Source organism: Coturnix japonica, chromosome 11 (assembly GCF_054131305.1).
Source record: "Coturnix japonica strain WE chromosome 11, WE-NBRP24, whole genome shotgun sequence".
Taxonomy (NCBI): Eukaryota; Metazoa; Chordata; class Aves; order Galliformes; family Phasianidae; genus Coturnix; species Coturnix japonica.
In genome coordinates, this window is record NC_140673.1 from 18289658 (window position 1) to 18306979 (window position 17322).

Genomic DNA, 17322 nt, shown 5'->3' on the forward strand with positions numbered 1-17322 from the left:
CCATCTGACTCAAGTGTAGCAGTCTAGTCCCTTCTACTTTGTTCACCTAAGTAGTTCCACTAAGTACTGCTCATAAAGTGCTCCTCCTTTAGACTGATGCTAATAGAATGAGACTAAGTATGTAATACATTTTCCCTGTGGAGATATTAATATATGCTAATGTCCTGCTCCTTCCCTCTTTGGGCACAAAAGAACTTAACCACTGCAGAAGTACTTTGTCTCTTCTGTACAGAATGGCTAAGAGAATGACAGGGATACCAGCATATTTAGGAATGCTTCATCCAGAGAATGGGATTTAATGGTATTTTTTTATAACAATGCTGCAAAGGAAAAGCAAGGATCTGCAGTTCAGCTGGTTATTCTGAGAGAATTCTTTGTAGCAGGATGGACCAGGATTGCTGAGGTCACTGGAAAATGAATTAGTGTCCCTAAAATAAGAAACTACAGGAAAAAATAAAAAATAAAAAATCTGTCAAGGACATCTGCACAGAACCAACTCAGAGTAGTTGTGGAAATGAGGGTCTGGGCCACTGATGTCCATTATTGTGTGTGGCACTGAACAAAGGACAAAGAAAAGATCCTGTGCTAACTAAAGCAAATGACATGATTCTGGTAGACATGTGGCAGGTATTGCATTCATTGTGTTTAACATTTCTTCATTTTTCTATACTTTTTAGCAAATCATTTTTCAGCAGAATGTTAAACAGTTTCACACTGCCAGATTTTAATTGGCAGAATTTGATCAGCACTAGTATTAGTTCCAAGAACTGTTGATAGGAGTTTAAGAACTTGTCTTATACCTCTGCCAAATACTTTTTAGAGGGTGGGGTGGAGAGGGGGAGAAAACCTGCTTCTGCTCTCACTGAAAGCAGTGGAAATCAGAGCAGTTCTGAAATCAACTTAGTCTTTTGCAAAGATGATCAGCAGCAGAGCAAAAGTAGCTTTTAAAACGGTTGCTGGCATATGGGCAACACAAAGAAAGCTGCACGTTGTGACATTCCTAAAGAAAAAGGGGCGAGAGATTCAATGGTTGCTTTCCAGATCTCACAGCTGGACTACTAAGGTAGGAAACATAAGCAAGCTATCATGTCACTTTTACAGGAGTGGAGAAAAGCTTTTCTTCTTGTGTAGAGAAGCTAAAATGCTGCAGTAGTTTTTCTAATCTATGCACATAATGTATGGTGTTTGTGAGCTTTGGCTTTAAAAATAAATAATAAAAAAATCTCAGATTCGTGAAAATGCAGTGTACTACAGTGTGTATCTATATATATGTTTTGATAACAAAAGAATTTTTAGATGCCTATTTTCTGCCAGCATGCAAGCTTGCTGCTATGCAGCTTGACTGATTTCTGAGTATTTAAAGGGGAAAAATAAAAAGGTTGCTGAAGGGTTTAAAGACTGAAAAGCATGGTAAAATCTTCCATAACTAGGCAACAGTTTTAGGCCTTGATGTTCACATATTTTCTGATTACATACTATAGTCTTATTTCAGTGCAGATGGGTGGGGGGGTGGAACACCAGAGAAACATGTCAGGAGAGCAGCTACTAGTAGAAATTAGTTAAATGTGAGAACTCAGAACCATTTCTGTACTTGAGCAGAAAAGTCTTTTGCTGTTATTTTGTTGTATGATCGTGATCAATCTCAGCTGCACTGTTTTGAGTGACAGAGATATAGAAGCAGTTGCTAACAAACACTACTGTCTATTTTACGGGAAGTTTCTGGAGAAATATTTAGAACCTATTCTGTATATTACATTTCTCACTATATGTTTTGTTCTTGTGCATTCTGAGAACAGAGAACTCTCCATCTATCAGTTATGAGTATAGGTGGAGTATAGACACAAGCACCCGTACACACTTCTCTCACGTTGTCCTGTCTTTTACTCTATATTTAAAATGATTCACTTTTAAATTACTGGATGTCACTTCAGCTGAGTCTTCTGGTATTCAGGTGTCTCTGTCTTTTCATTCATAATATCAGTAATGCCTTAGAACTGTCAAATACAAACAAGTTGGCATTTATGATTTTCTTCTTTGAAATGGGATTTATTTGTTTAAAATCGATGTGGTTTTGATCTTTTTTTTTTCCATGAAAATGCAAAATTTGTAAGAAGGAAAAAATACCTTAAGTTTTGCCTTAAACCACTTTTCATGGTATCCTTGCGAATTTTATGTTTCAGAGGTTTGCTTTTACTAAACAAATACAAAAAAAAAACAACAACATGTTAAAGAAGCCTAATCCTAGGACTCATTTTGTGTCTCTGAATGCTAAAAAATAATTATGCCCAGGATTTAACGAATATACACATGTAGCAGTCTGTCTGAATCTGTTAATCTACCTTAAATGTACAGAACTAGTGGATATGGAAGAAATGACTGGTTCTTTATATTTAAAATATTACATAAAAATACTTGATAACTTTGGTGTAGGTCAATTTTTAAATACCTGAGTATCAATCAGAAATATCACAGATGTCCTTATGAGATCTAAGTCTTGTAGTCAACTGAACTCAGATAGAGAGTACAAGGTATAATTTTCAAATCTGACCAGAGTAGGTGTATATTCATGTTGGAAAGACATAGACTGAAATATTTATCAAGAAATGAGTCAAAATATTGACTTGGAGGTTAAATGAAAAGCAATAGCATTAATTTGTCTCCAGTTGACCCTAAAGGTCTGTGAGAAAGAGACAGAAAACCTCCCAGTGCAGGAATGGTTGTGCAGAAGAACTAAGTGGAAGGAAATTCAGGATGAGGTGAATTAACTGTTGAAGCACAAGAAAGCAATTTTAATCACACTTATTTTTACCAAACATACTTTCTTTTATAAGAAACCTCATAAGTTAAAAGATTTGTGACCTTGATGCAAATGAGTCTGTGCTACCAAAATGGTGAAAATATCTTTTTTTCATTGCAGCAATTAAGCCAAATGTCGATGTAATGCATGTTTAAATGCATTGGGTAGAATAGGCAGGTCAGTTGCATTTGGGACATTGCATTTGAGTGTATATAATGATAAAATTGAATAATATATGTGGAACAGCTTCTGAAAGTCTTCACAGGAACACCAAAAGCCCTGATTTCTTGAGGGAGAAGGGGATAAAAGTAAAGTTTTCTCCAGCAGATATGAAAATAAACCTTTTATGATAGTTGCATGCAGCGGGAGATGGGGCAGGGAGCAAGGCTTCAGGCAGAGGCAGGGTGTTCTGTTGTTAGTGATGAATCACCTGCATGTCCAATGGCAGTGCTAATGGCTTCCACATCAGACTTAACTGCAACCTCTTCTGCCAGCCTGTTTGGCACAAGAGTGTTTTACACAAATACTTTTACTATCTCCTTTCATAAAAGTTGTGAATCTATTAGATTATGTTCAAGTTTCTTTTGCATCTATACCATATGCAGATGGCATGGATAAATTGTGCAAGCCTACATCCTGTTCTGCACATTAATTAAGAAACACAGCAGCTTTTCTTAGCATTCTGGTTATCTGGTTCCCAGTGCCTACTTACTACTTGCCCAGCATGGTGATTTAGTCACAAAGAGAGAGCAGCTCTATTAAAAGGTACCTTTTCCTAATTGAGGGTGAAGTGTCCCATCCATAAAGAACACTTCTGTACAGACTCTCTGTCTCCAGAGCCAGATTATTCAGCAAAGCATTAGTCCCTAGACTTTTTTTTTTTTCTTTTTTTTTAAACTTTGAAATCCTGCACTTATTCAAGAAGCTCAAAGTATTAGGAAAATGCTTCATGTTTCACCAAATGTACAAGAGGTTCAGGGGGCTGGCTACAACATTAAACAGTTACCCTGTGGCCTGTTCTGTAAATGAAGAGGAATAACAGCAGTTATTGAAACTTGTTCTACTTTGTCACAGAGCTACTGGAGCTGCTGGAGCTACCTTGCTTGCTTTTTGGAAACCCTAGAGGAGAATGGGACCCAGGAACAATCACATCTTTGTAGTCCAATTGTTCACATGCCTGAAAAAAAAAAAAAAAAAAAAAAAAAGAAAAAAAAAAGAAAAGAAAAAAAAAGTGAAGGGAAAAAAGAAATATTTCTATATTGTACAAAGTGTCTGTGTTTTCAAGTTACTTAGAAAGTCTATATACTGTTACTTTGCTTGCAGGCACAATAAAAATTATTAATCCTGCAATTATCCAGTCTTATCACTGCTATCCACACAGGCTGGCTGGACTTCTAGATGATATTGTTTTCATTAGTGTGATGAAAGAAAAATTTAATTAGAGACCCATCTCTCAAATGAACAAGTGAAAAATATAAGGATTAAGAAATTAATCCTAATACTTTAATTACATTAAGGTATTTTGTAATTCTGGATGTTTTTGTTCTTGTTGTGGGCAGCGCTTTCCTATCAATTCATTTTTCATTTTTGTGGATGCAGAGCATGATTACTGGGAGATGGGGAGAATGCTGTTCAAAACATCAAAAAGCATATCCTTCCTGTCAACTCTGAACATGGGACAGGAATATCTAATAAAACGGGTTTGCTATGAATCGTATCAGTTCCTGATCACAAACTTTAAATACACATCATACGAGCAAGGCAAAATGATCTACAGGTAACAGAAATGGAAAAAATGAATTGATAGGGATAACAGACTGTGACTAAATGAAGGCAGGGAAGCTGAAAGGCAGCATTTTAATAAGGAAAACTTTTGTATGGCTTTCAGGTACAATTGAGCAGATTTGTATAAAACAATTTTATGCAAGAGACCGTTTAGGTTTCATTGATAAGAATGCACTTCATTGCCTCATTTAGAAACTTCCACTGTGGCTTTTTTCCCCTGATTTGTATAAAAATAAGAACCATCTGTAGGAAAGAAAAAGAAATCCACACAGCACACATCTTGTTTGTGTGACTGCTTTGCTGTTGTTGACTAGATTTCTAGGAAACAGATGCATGTTTTTCATTTGGGGAAATATGCATCTGTTCTGCCGAATTCTCTCCAGAAATCCTTAATTTTCCACAAAGAGCTTATTCAATTACATTTGAAAATGAGAAACTTTTCCTCCTTCATCTCTATATATGCAGGCCTGCATTAAAAGGAAAAACATTCATTTTGACATAGTGAGGTATTCTTCTCAACCCGTCCATAAGATTTTGCACAGTATTATATAATAATTTCTGTTAGAGGAACAAAAGAGAAAGTAACAAACTTCTGTTCTGTGAAAGGATGTCTGCAACTATTATTATTATTGTTACTGAGTGTGTCATTCACGAGTGGAGTACAGTTTAATAGGGATGAAACCAAAAAGACTGTATAGGAATTCCTGAGTAAGATTTAGTAAAGGTAGAATTCCTGTCTACAAGTTATTTAAAATCATTCAGTGGAATCCTGTAACAGGGATGTTGTTCTCTCTGATATTCTATGGGATGGCTTCAATATTTTATATGAACGTTATCATTTTTTTATTAAATGTATGGGTCTTCACCATGAGGGGGAAGGAGAAGCTCATCTGAAATATTCTGAACGTTGATCAACTTTGGGATTCTATGACAAAGAATTGCGTACATGATTTACTTCTTCTATTGCTTCTTTTTTTTGAAAAGAAATAATATATCTATATTGTAATAGCACACCCCATTTCTACGTGCCCACTTTAGGGTTCAGATTGAACCCTAATCTTCCATTAAGGCATCTTCTTTTGACTGGGGTATTTTTATCTTCAGTTTAGGAATAGAAAATGAAGAAATTGTATAGTCAGTAGTCAAATCTCAGTGTGGAATGGATCTAAGAGTGTATCAAGTAGGGTAAAGCCATTAATTTCTTCCCCTTAAGGGAGGAGATCTATCAGTAGAGATACATTTTGGAAATAATTTTGAAGCAGGTGGACTGAGCAGCAGGAGGGGTAGTATCAGGCTAATACAGCAGGACAGCAACACCAGGCAGTTAGAAAAAAATGAATTGCATGGGTTATAGGGGACTGCATATTAGAATTGCCAAACTGAATATTTCCTACTGCATATCCTAAATAAATTAAACTTGCACAGAATATGGGCAGTGATTGCTCCCCACATGGCACAAATCGCAGTGGAACTGAATATTGCATTCAGTAAAATTCTGAAACTTCAGGTGGGATTTCACTTTAGTCCCACTTAAGCCTATTGCCATAAGCTAGGTCTCTAGATAGATGTAAGCAACCCTCTTGGTATTTTTTAATGATACTACTGGCGTTGTCTACACATCAGTGAATACACTTGTTAGTGACATACAGTTCCCTCTGTTTTATTCCTTTCTAAAGGAAAGAGAGCTGGTGCTGTCAGTAGGTGGTGGTGGGAGACAGATCTACAGGAGCTGTAGGTACAGTCAATTGAACCAAGGGACTCTGCTTCTGCTTCAGCAGGAGATTCGAAAACCTTGAGTTAAAAATGAGCAGTCAGATAGAACTGGGATCGTTCACTGACAGTGCCAGTCTAAGTAGGGAACATAGTAGAGATGGTTTGGGTTAGTCACCTTGCAGTATACATAAAACATCCTGGCTGTGCACGCAGTACCCTCAATGCCGCCTAGAGCAGGATATGCCCAGTCCATTTTAGCTTTTGTATTGCTAGAAGCTGTTCCCTTGGTCTGTCACACTAGCTAGTGTGTACCTACTAACATTAAAGTGCATCAATTTGCATTTTACTTTGTCTCTGCTGCTTTGCCTGTAGAGGTTTGTGATTTTGGCTGGTGTTCCTTGGGCAGCCATTGTAATGCTTCCTGGATATTTCCCACCTGCTTCTCTATCCACAGATGACTGATATTTCATCTGCAGTCTCACTGGCTGTATCCTTTCTCTCTTGTGCATTAGTTGGCCTGGTTGTGGGTTGATTTGTTGCATGCACTGCTTTTCCTCCCTCACTGCATACCTCTGGCTACAAATTGCACTCTGAATTTTTTGTTCCACAAGGGTGCTAAGTAAAGCACGTTGAATGCAGCAGAAATCTCCTGCTGGCATCAGTGGGATACTGAATCATATCCTAAATCATTGATGCTATAAGGTTCACTCTGTACTCAAAATACAGTACTTCTGGAAACAGTTTCTAATAAATTACTTTTTCCTAGAAAGATCCCTGTTCCCTATAATGTTGAAGTTTCTTGATGTTTCTGCTTATAGGCCTCATCTCCTCTTCTTTAAAGTAATGTTCATGGGAATGTCCTTCACAATTTCAGCCTGATGTGCATTACTCCTAAACGTTTTCTGGTCTACATTGTACTTTTCTGTATTTGATGTTGTTTTTCCAGTGCAAAGGCTTTCTGTTGCTGAAGGAAAAGTTCTTCCAAAGTAGATATCTTTTCTTTAGTATTCCACAGAAATGCATCTGAATTTTTTGAAGGAGCAAACTTTTCTATCGGACCTTTTGAAAGAGCTACTGGAGTTTGCCAACTCCTCTGGGGACTTTTGTCTGTCTTTCCAGTAGGTTAACAACTGGTCAATGAGTCACTCAGCATTTTTCATTCTTTCTGCTTTACTTTAGTGTGCCACAAAGGAGCTTGAGGCATTGTAGGAGTCTGTCCAACTGAATCCTGGGTGGAGGTCTGTTGAAAGTACTGTTTAAATCATTGCAGGATTTTCTCATTTACTCTTCTACCATACATGTTGTCATAATGGCCTTTTTATGAATTTCTTTCTGCTTTAATTAGCAGAGAGTCAACAATTGTCTTCTACTCATGACTTCAGGAGAGGTTTAACACAGTTCTAAAACGTAATTTGAAAACTGACAGATTTTTAGTCAAGAAACATGCTTCTAAAACTTCCTCTAGCTGTGATTAGATTAAAAGTGGACAGCACCAGAAACTTCATATAACTTCAGGTATTTTTTTGTTTGTTTCAATAAAGAAAAGAAGGTACAACCTAGGTTAATCAATCATAACAGTCTTGGGATTGTTGGGACACGCCCTGTTAAGGCTTCTTATGTTAAGTCTTTCCTATCTACAGAGTATCTGATAAAACAATTTTTATGTTCCATTATGTTGGTAGAATGCATTTTTGCCAGCCTTACTAAAGCAGGCAGCTGACCTTTTTTGTACCCAGGATTTTTTTATTGCAGTAAATTCAGCTCAGCTATCTGCAGTTTTCTTCTCCTCCTCCTGCATCAGGATGGCTCTTCCACCAATGGTTTTGAGGATTTACTTTCTCTGATAACATAGTACTCTGCACAGCAACTCCTTGCACATAAATGTGGGTGAAGCAAGCAATTTGAAGGCATAATTAACATCTGCACCATGCCTGCAAAGTAATCACAGGGGAAGAAGACATTAATACATTGCCATGATAGTCTTGGGATGTATACTGGCTAGCTGGCCAAAAACACAGGGAGAAGGATCATTGTAATGCTTATGCTATGCAGAGACTTCAGCTTATCACATCCCTGCAACTCCACAGTTCATGCAGCAAGCAACAATACCTGCAAAATAGAGGTATTGGAATTACACTCTTAACTGTGAGGACTTTGTTTCCTGCCAACCTCTGTTCTCATACCAACTAAGCAATAAACGCATTTGCTTAAATAGAGAAAGACAGATCTAATTTGTAATGTTGTCTGAGACTTTTGTTTTCTCCAAGAAAATACCTAAAAATTGAACATAAAAGAGATTATCTACCATAAATCAATTTTCTGTTCTTAAATTCACTGACAGTGTTCATTGGCCTTCCAGGGAAAAAAAAAAAAAAAAAAAAGCATTAAGAGCATGAAGTTTTGTCTACTGCTCAACTACCTGCTTTATTTCTTTTAGGGTACATGCCTTTATTTTTTTAAAGATTTTCAAATGATTGTTGTTCATGAAGCGTAGTTGCCAAAGCGTCCAAAATTGGTCAATATTCCTTTAACAGTATGGCGCTAAAATCAATTTTGTCACAGTTATTGAGTTGTTGGGCTGGTGTGATCTAGACAGTAAAATACATACAGGATGTGTTTACTATTGTTCACTACCTAATACAGGGGCTTGTACTTTTCATACTTAGAGAACGTTCTCCAGAGCTGAATGATTTCCCTGTTTTTGTTTAGTTGAGTAAAGATACACAGATACACACAAGGTACAGTACTGAGTAAATTGCTAGAACTGGTTTATTCTTTGATTTTTTTTCCAATCCAACAGGACTAACTTGGTTTGCACACAGAACTGAGTATATTATCTAGAAAGCAAAAGCAAAAGGTCAGCACTGCCAGTATTGTGAAAGAGAGTTGTTGGAAAATACGTGGGTACAAGCTCCAGTTTATTTATGCCAGTCAAAAGAGCAATTTGATACACTCACAGGAACAGGCTAAAGAAATAGGATGAAAGAGTTGGAACAGAAATGACCAAGTTAAACTTAACAAAACCAAAAAACTCAGATGAAGTAGGACTTGCTTTTTTCAGAGTTTCTATGATGTAATGGGTAAATAAAGAGTAGAAGTCAAAAGTCCTTTTCTTCAGCTGCAGATTGACTTCATCAATAGAAAAATATCCAAAAGTTCAATGCATTTGGATTTAGATTAAAAATGTGTGACATGCATATGCTAACACAGAAATTGAGCATTTTATATCTACTCTTCTTATTTAAAATAAATAAATAAATAAATAAATAAATAAATAAAATAAATACATAACCCTCTTTTAAAAATATTGATTCAGTACTTTGGTAAGAATACAGAATTCCAAGAAGGTAAACAACATCAAACATTATCTTTAACCAATGGTGTTAAAATTTGTTTTCTAGATATTCTTACAATGACATAAGAAAACAGAAGCATATGTAGTACTGTCACTGAATGAGAAAAAGAAAATCACAAGTAGGGCACAGAGTTTAGAAAAATTTACCTTCTTCACCTGACACTTCGTTATTGACTTTATCTATTTCTGTTATGATTGTTTTCCACATTAGTAATATACAGTAACAGTATCTGAAAGCAGTACAAATTGAGTGCAAACAACATGAAAAGAGAAAGTCACCAGTCCAGTTAGTCAATAAAGATCACAGTTTTCAAGGAACATGCTTGAATCACTGTTATTAATCAGACTCCCAATTTATAACAGATTATATTGTGCAGTCGGTGACTGAAAATCCTTTCAGGTATAATGTAGGTTCTTCCTTGAACCATGAAGACACAGTTTGTCTATGTTTGAGAACTCATAGATTGGTTAGCTCCACAGTTCACCAGCTGCCCAAATTACATTATATTTTTATATATATGCTTGGAGGAGGGGGGAACCAATCTATGATGTTTCTTCTGTTCTGCTCTTTTTTCTTTCCATTTGGTATAGAGGTGAATTTGCAACACACTGAACATAAGCATAAGAGCTATTAGAAGCAATTGTTCTATAATAAAACATAATGTTGCTAGAGCACAAACATCTGTCACTCACACAGACATCATCCTGTAAACCCATCTAACTAACTCCATTTTCTTTTCTGATTGTATCAGGGTAGCTTGCGGCATGACAGTGATTTGAGTGACAGACGTCCAACCTGGAACAGTGTTATGCATACTTATGTTTGTTTACAGGGTGTCATCATTCTTGTAAGATGTAAATTTTTAAATTTGTTTTTATTGGGAGAAGGAACAATGAGGAAAAGGTTGTTACCTTGGTGTGCAAAGTCAAAGTTATTGTTGAGCTCTAGCTTTCATAAAAATTTTACCAACTTTTTAAATTGACTTTTTGGTTTTCTAATGAAAAAATGCATGAATAATTTAAATGTAGACTGCATTTTTTTTTTATTAGTACCATACTATACCAATACAACAAAAGAGACAACGCTCGAGATATAGTTTACCTTAATCCTTCTCCTCACAGACTGTGATTACAATCTTCAGGACAGCTATAGAGCCTCAGTAATAAATGCAGGCTTTCTCTATCTTCCTATTAAATTAAAGTTAGATTTCTGGAATGCAATCTTAATAAGTTTAATCAATGAAAATTTAATTTTTAATGTATCTTTAGAACCATAACAAATAATGGCTAATTACTTAAAAGTTCCAGTTAGAGCACCAGAGAATTTTGCATTGTAACATATAAGAAACCCTCTCCATGCAAAATGCTATACAATTTTTCTGTTATGCATCTATTATAACAAATCAATTCCAAATTCTGATATGCCTTTAGAGAAACAGCTTTGTTTGTTCTTTCATTTCAGTCCTTTTTGACCATATCTTTAGTTTCTTTGTAGTGTTCCAGACATAATGGGTCATATATCCTGTATTAACAAAACTTTCGACCATGAGATCTGCAATGTAGGCGAAATATGTTCCCTCACCAATAAAACCATGCTCTCTTTTTTAATGATACCAATCTGTAAGTTGGCATTTTGCATTATGTGCTTATTTGTCAAGCAGTAAATTGATTTGTTCGACTAGGAAAGAGAATAATGTGTAACCTAATAATCTTGAACTACTGTGGTGTACTACAAAAAGGTTTAGGTGCTTATTTTCCAAAGGTTATGCTCTCATTTCAAATTCCTGCTCTTTGACCTGAAATAAAAAAGAAAGGGAAAGAAAGGTAATTTCTACCTGATCACTGTTTCCCTATCCTGGGTGTTGTAATCTCATCTTGATCAGGCAATTGGCATGGTCAGATGACTTTTTTTCAAAACAGCACCCATTTTCTGTTTCTTACTCATGATTTTCTGCAGAAGTGGCCTGTACCACTTGCGTACCAGAGAAAGGTACGCAAAGTATTGGTGAAATATCTTGCAAGGTACCTTTTGCTGAAATTCTTCTTTTTTGTTTGGACTAACAAATATGCATAACTATATCTGGCAATAATTTTTTTTTTTTTTTTCCAACAACTACTGATGTTGTGATAATGGTGCTCCTTTTCACAGAAATAAAAAGCTTTTGTCTTAAACAGTTATTCATTTTGAAGGCTATGTTAGCTCAGATCAGGTACTAAATGACTAGTGTCTGATTTCCCCACAGTAAGATTAACACAGCCTTCCCCAGTGGCTCCCTTCTTCCCAGATCCTACCGATTTGTGGAGAATTCTAAGGCATGGATGTCTGCCATGTCTATTATTTATTTCTTCTATATTATTGTTATTGTTGTGATGGAGCGCAACATATCTTGTGAACCTAACAGGCATTGTTTAAGAAAAGAAAATGCCATCCTTTCCCTGGCAAGTCTAAAATGACTCCATCTGAAGATAGAAACTATGTGAGGAAAACTAAAACCATTGTGAGAAATAACAACATAATAGCAAAATGATTATGCTTCCCATCAGAGAAGTAGTCCAAAATGTGAAATGTCATCAAGTATCTTGTGAAGGAAATTTCTTAAAATTGCAGTCAGCTTTGCAGTCCAGCCAACAAAAGTGGAAAAATGAGTTATATTCTGACTTGTGCATAGAAGAATGTCAGTCTCTAAGCTGGTTTTTAGTATGATGGGGAAACTATGGAACTGCATATTGTGATTGAATTAAAACATTCAGTTTCCTAATTTTTTACAAACTTTATCATAGGAATAGCTAAATATTTTTTGTTGTTGTTTTTAATTAGTCCTCATCTGAATCTTTATCTCAGGAGTCTTTTAGCATAATGAGTGTTAATTCTACAAAATTAATTGAGAAGTTGTTATTTTCATCTCTAACTGATGTGTATCTTTGATTGACTGGTCAATGACAAGTCTCTTCTCATTTTTCCACTATAATAAGGCAATGAAAAGGGAAAGAAGTAGAATAGTTGGCCAATTAAGTTATACAATAATGACAAGGTCAGGCCAAAGAAGAGTTTATTGTGGTAGTTTACAAATTACTGAGACATTTGGATTTTTCATGTCCCTGACAGAAGCTGTAATGAAAATAGAAAGTGACACATGAATCCACTTGTATGACAGCACAATAAAAGGGAAGAGAAAGAATTTTAAGCATACAAGTATACATCAAAATAATTTGAAGGGATCAGAAACAAACCCACAAGAGAATCGTTAGTCTTTCCAAAGTAAGATGATATGCCACAGAGAACATTTTCTATTTCCTCCAAAATCCATGTCTTCTCTAGCTTTCTGTCTTTCAAGAGCTTTTTTGTGGTTGATTTTGTTTGTTTGTTTGTTTTCTTTTGTTTCTTGCTTTATCTCTTCAGTCTGCTCTAAGTATGCACTTTGAGTAGTGTAAAGATGGTTCAATTCATTGAAATCTTGTGATGTCAGTTCCTTGTTTCTTCGCCAAGGAAAGAGCAGCTCTCATCATCAAAATGTGTGAAGTTGTGCCAGTAAAAAGTGACATGTTTATAAGTAAGGAACAATGTAGTCATATTGAACCTGTGCCTGCAAACATCCTGCATGTTACATCATTCTGGTTGAACTGCTTTACCCTATAGTCTAGTGGGACTTCTTTGCCGAAAGAGAAAGAGAAGGGCTCCTGTTTTAAACTTTAGCAGAAATAAAATGTAATTGAGATCTTTTCCAGTAGCTATTTCCAGTGTTTCCTATGGTTATCGTGCAATTCTACATTTTGTTAAACCACAGTCATTAAGGATTTGTTCTTTTTTATAGTTAATAATATAATTTTAAAAAAGAAAAAAGGCAACGAATGTTTCATTAGAAAATGTTATATAATGATGGTTATGAGCACTTGGAACATTTGAGACATATTCTAGTTTTTCTAAGAACAGTATTTATTAGTATTTCCCATTATGTGTGTCAGCTGCATAGACAGTGATCTAACCATTAATGTGTTGAGTGCATGGCCAAACAAAGTGAATGTGGGCCTTGTACTGACTATCCCTGTGATCCTTGTTTAAAACAAAGATGATCACTAAAACACATAGCAAAATTAAGGGATCATTTAAATTATACTGCATGGGAGTGATCCTTCCAATGCTGCCATGCTATACCAGCAGTTTTCTCGGCACTTAACCACAGCCTTTCTGCTGGGCTCACCTTGTAATGTTTCCAGAGACTATGAGAAAAGTAGGAGTCATAGTAATATCTACATCAAAGAAATGTCTCATTATCTTGTTAAAATAGCTCTTCATTGTCTTGGAACTGATGGTAAGGTACAAGGGTGACAGCCAGGGTCTGACTTCAAGGGTACATCGAAGAATATTTTCACACCAATGCTTATCTTATACAAGTACAGCAGCTTTTAACTGAGGACTTTAGTTAATTCTGAAATATATATATATATATATATACACGCAAAACAAACAACAAATCATGAGAGTGAAACAAAACCAAACTGCTTTAATTGTAAGTTTTGGCTCAGTCAGAGGCAGCTAGGTGCTTCTGAAGATGGTGTTTCCCAAGAAAGGCCTTCTTGTAGTTTGCTCTTGCCAGGGAGTCTGTATGGTCTTCAGAGAGCACAACCATTGCTCCAACAGCCAGTTGCTCCAGACTGTTATAATCACTTTCCTAGCAGCAGTGCTCTCTCTTGTTGTCTTATTTAAATACCTGTTGCCCAAGTAGCGAGCTAGCCTTGCTGGTACTGTTGCAGAGTTTGGAAATAATAGAATGCATGGCTTTCTGCAGTATGATTTTGGAATACATCCCATAGCAGATGACACATTAGAGTGCCAGGTTTCAGAATGTATTTTGTAGGATTTTGACAATTTGTCTTTTGCTGCCTCTCTAACTCTCATCCTTTCTAGCCTTATGGAAATGAAGTGGAAAATTTCAAACCTATGTCTCTGAGTAGATCACAGCAGATCTTTGAGAGCTCTCTCAAGACAGCTCATGAGAATTTTATAGCACAGGAAGAACAAATTAATGGTTTAATATTAAAAAGGCAATACATCTATTTATGTATCATCAGTAAAAGTCTTCATCCAGATTTTGCCTGTCTTCACTCACTTTGCATCCCCGAAGAGTGTCAGATTATCAGTTCTTTTAGTATATGCCGTTTCCTCTATGGAAAGGATGTTTATTAGCTGTCATTGTCTCTCCTTATGATTTTAAGGATCTGTGTTTTCAGTTTAAAGACAATAAAGCACCAGCAAATTATGCAGCTGCAATAAATCTAATTTTTTCTCATAGGAGATTTCGGGAAAGTTTTCAAAATGCATAGTAAGCTCTGATCTCTAGGTCACTTGAGGTAGATGAGGGTCTCTGAAGATCTTCTCAAAGCAGGGTCAGCTGTGCAGTTTCCTCAGGGAGAGGATGTTGTCTTATGTTTGAACAGAATTTCCTGTATTTAAGTTTGTGCCCATTGTCACTTGTCCTGTCACTAGGTATGGCCAAGAGTAGTTTGGCTCCATCATCTTTATTTCCTCCCATCAGATAATACACGCAGGTAAAATCCTCTCGAGACATCTCTTCTTCTGGCTGAACATTCCTTGCTTTTTCAGCTTTCATCCAGGATGCCCCATCGGTCAATTTCACGGCCATTCAATGATGTTTATTAAAGCAAGAGGTCTATGTTACCATCTTAGATACCAGTTAAGATTACATGCCAGACAATTTATGCCTTTCTCAGAGGAGAATGAGGTATCCATAAAGCTTCTTTATGTTGCAAAATGGAAGTTTTGCATTAGAATAGGGAAGCGTTTTCTCCTAATGATTTCCATGTAAATACTGTACTCAGAAAATAATGATCTATACTTTGATGAGTGAATTTACTCATATTTCCCCTTCCCCTACAGTAGAGAGGCACAAATAAAGTAATATTTTTACTAATAACTTATTAATGCCTTATTTGCTGATACTTTGAATGTAAGAAAATACATTTTTTACACCCTCCCTCACTCCCTCCCCCCGTTAGTAGAAGAATGAAAAGCTGGATCACTGAGTGAGCATGAAAGGGTAAAACAAGGCTTGCAGTATTCCTATCTAAGTCATACAATGATGGCAATAATGACCTGTCACAACACATATCTTAAGAGTAATTTCACTTTGTACTCATCCAAACATCAAGAACCAAACATGGAAAGGGAAGGCATGAACAACAGTAGATGGCAGAATCACTTATACAGCCCAGGCTTTCTGACCCTGTCTTCCTGCTGAACACTGTCCTCTTCTAGGCATTCTCTGAATTATTTTTTTGTAAGTAATGTTTGTTAGATGCCTACTGAATACTCAATTGTGTTTTCATAGCTACTGGACTGCAGTAAAGAATATTCTTTCTCCCAGGCAAGGCTGATAAAGAATGCAAAAAGGCAGCACTTCTCAATTCTCTGTCACTGCTGGCTTTCTGAGCATAAGCTGACACACACCACGGACTTTGAAGATATAATGATTGAGTCTGTGCGAAGTGGAGGGAAAAGATGTTGGAATTCTGTAATCTGTCATTGTCCTTAGCACCGGCTAGTACAGGATATTAAAATTCACCATGTGTGAGAACTCATGGTTAAATGTCTTAGTTGTTTTATAAAATGTGTTTTATAAGGTTCTGTTTACACAAAATAGAATTAGACATAAAACAGTGTATCAGTCCGGTTTCACTATGTGGTGTTAAGTAGAATTGATGCACTGTGACAGAGAAGACAAAAAGAATACCAAAGGATACATTTCTCACTAAATTGTCTAATAGCACAGCAAAAGCTACAAGGGAAAAAAAAAAAAAAAAAGAAAGAAAAAAAAAAAAAAAGGAAACGCTGTTTACAATAGATATTTTCTATATATTCAAATATGCTGCCATTTTTGTACTCAGTAAGCCTAACACAGGGACTATTTGCAAAAACATCTGCTTCTCCCATCCTTCATCTCAGTATTTTCCGTAAATATTTTCTTTTCCTCCATACATTTAGTAATTTTAATTATTTCCATTATTGTGTACTACGCTAAGAGTTTAGTTTCAGTCAATTAGACTGAATCTAGTTTTCTTTCATTATTTTATATTTGTTCCACTTATTGCAAATTGTTCTCTTTTTTGTTTGTTATTATTTTCCATTAAGTTCCTTGAATTCTATGGATCCTTTTGTGAAATACCCAGCAATGCACATGCACCAACTAGGTCTGTTTTCACCAGTTATTTTATGCCTTTAGTTTTCACTGGGGATAAACCACAAATTGGTTTAATTCCTCTGTTCTGTAAACTAAAAACTAGTTGCTATTTTCCTTAAACATCACTTGAGGGGGAGGAAGAGGGTGGTGTGCAGCAACTGTTCCACAATATATGTTTTTTCTTCTCCTTTAGTACAATAAGAATTTTTAAATGACTGTATATGTTCCTCATCTTGTTCCTGTAGAAAGAAAATGCAGTCATGAGCCTCAGGCTTTTGGACCCTACTCTAAAAGGTAATAGAAGAACTTAGAGGAAAGTAATATCACTTCTGAACCCACCACATGACATGTCCAACAGCACAGAAACAGACAGGGATCCTCTGTTTTTCTCCAAGCATCTGAGATATCTGTGGCTGTGATTTTCTGTCAGATGATTGTTTTCTGATTCCTGCTTCAAAAAAATGTTTATGTCTATA

General features: G+C 36.0%; 1 protein-coding gene across 2 annotated transcripts in view; it reads left to right on the forward strand.

Moving 5' to 3' along the window:
• Window positions 1-835: 835 nt before the first annotated feature.
• Window positions 836-17322, forward strand: part of ADGRL4 (adhesion G protein-coupled receptor L4) — a 130990-nt gene continuing 114503 nt past the window's right edge. For both annotated transcript variants that reach the window (XM_015870368.3, XM_085512251.1), the window contains exon 1: window positions 836-1063. The gene's annotated coding sequence lies outside the window, so the exon portion shown is untranslated. The remainder of the gene's footprint in view (window positions 1064-17322) is intronic.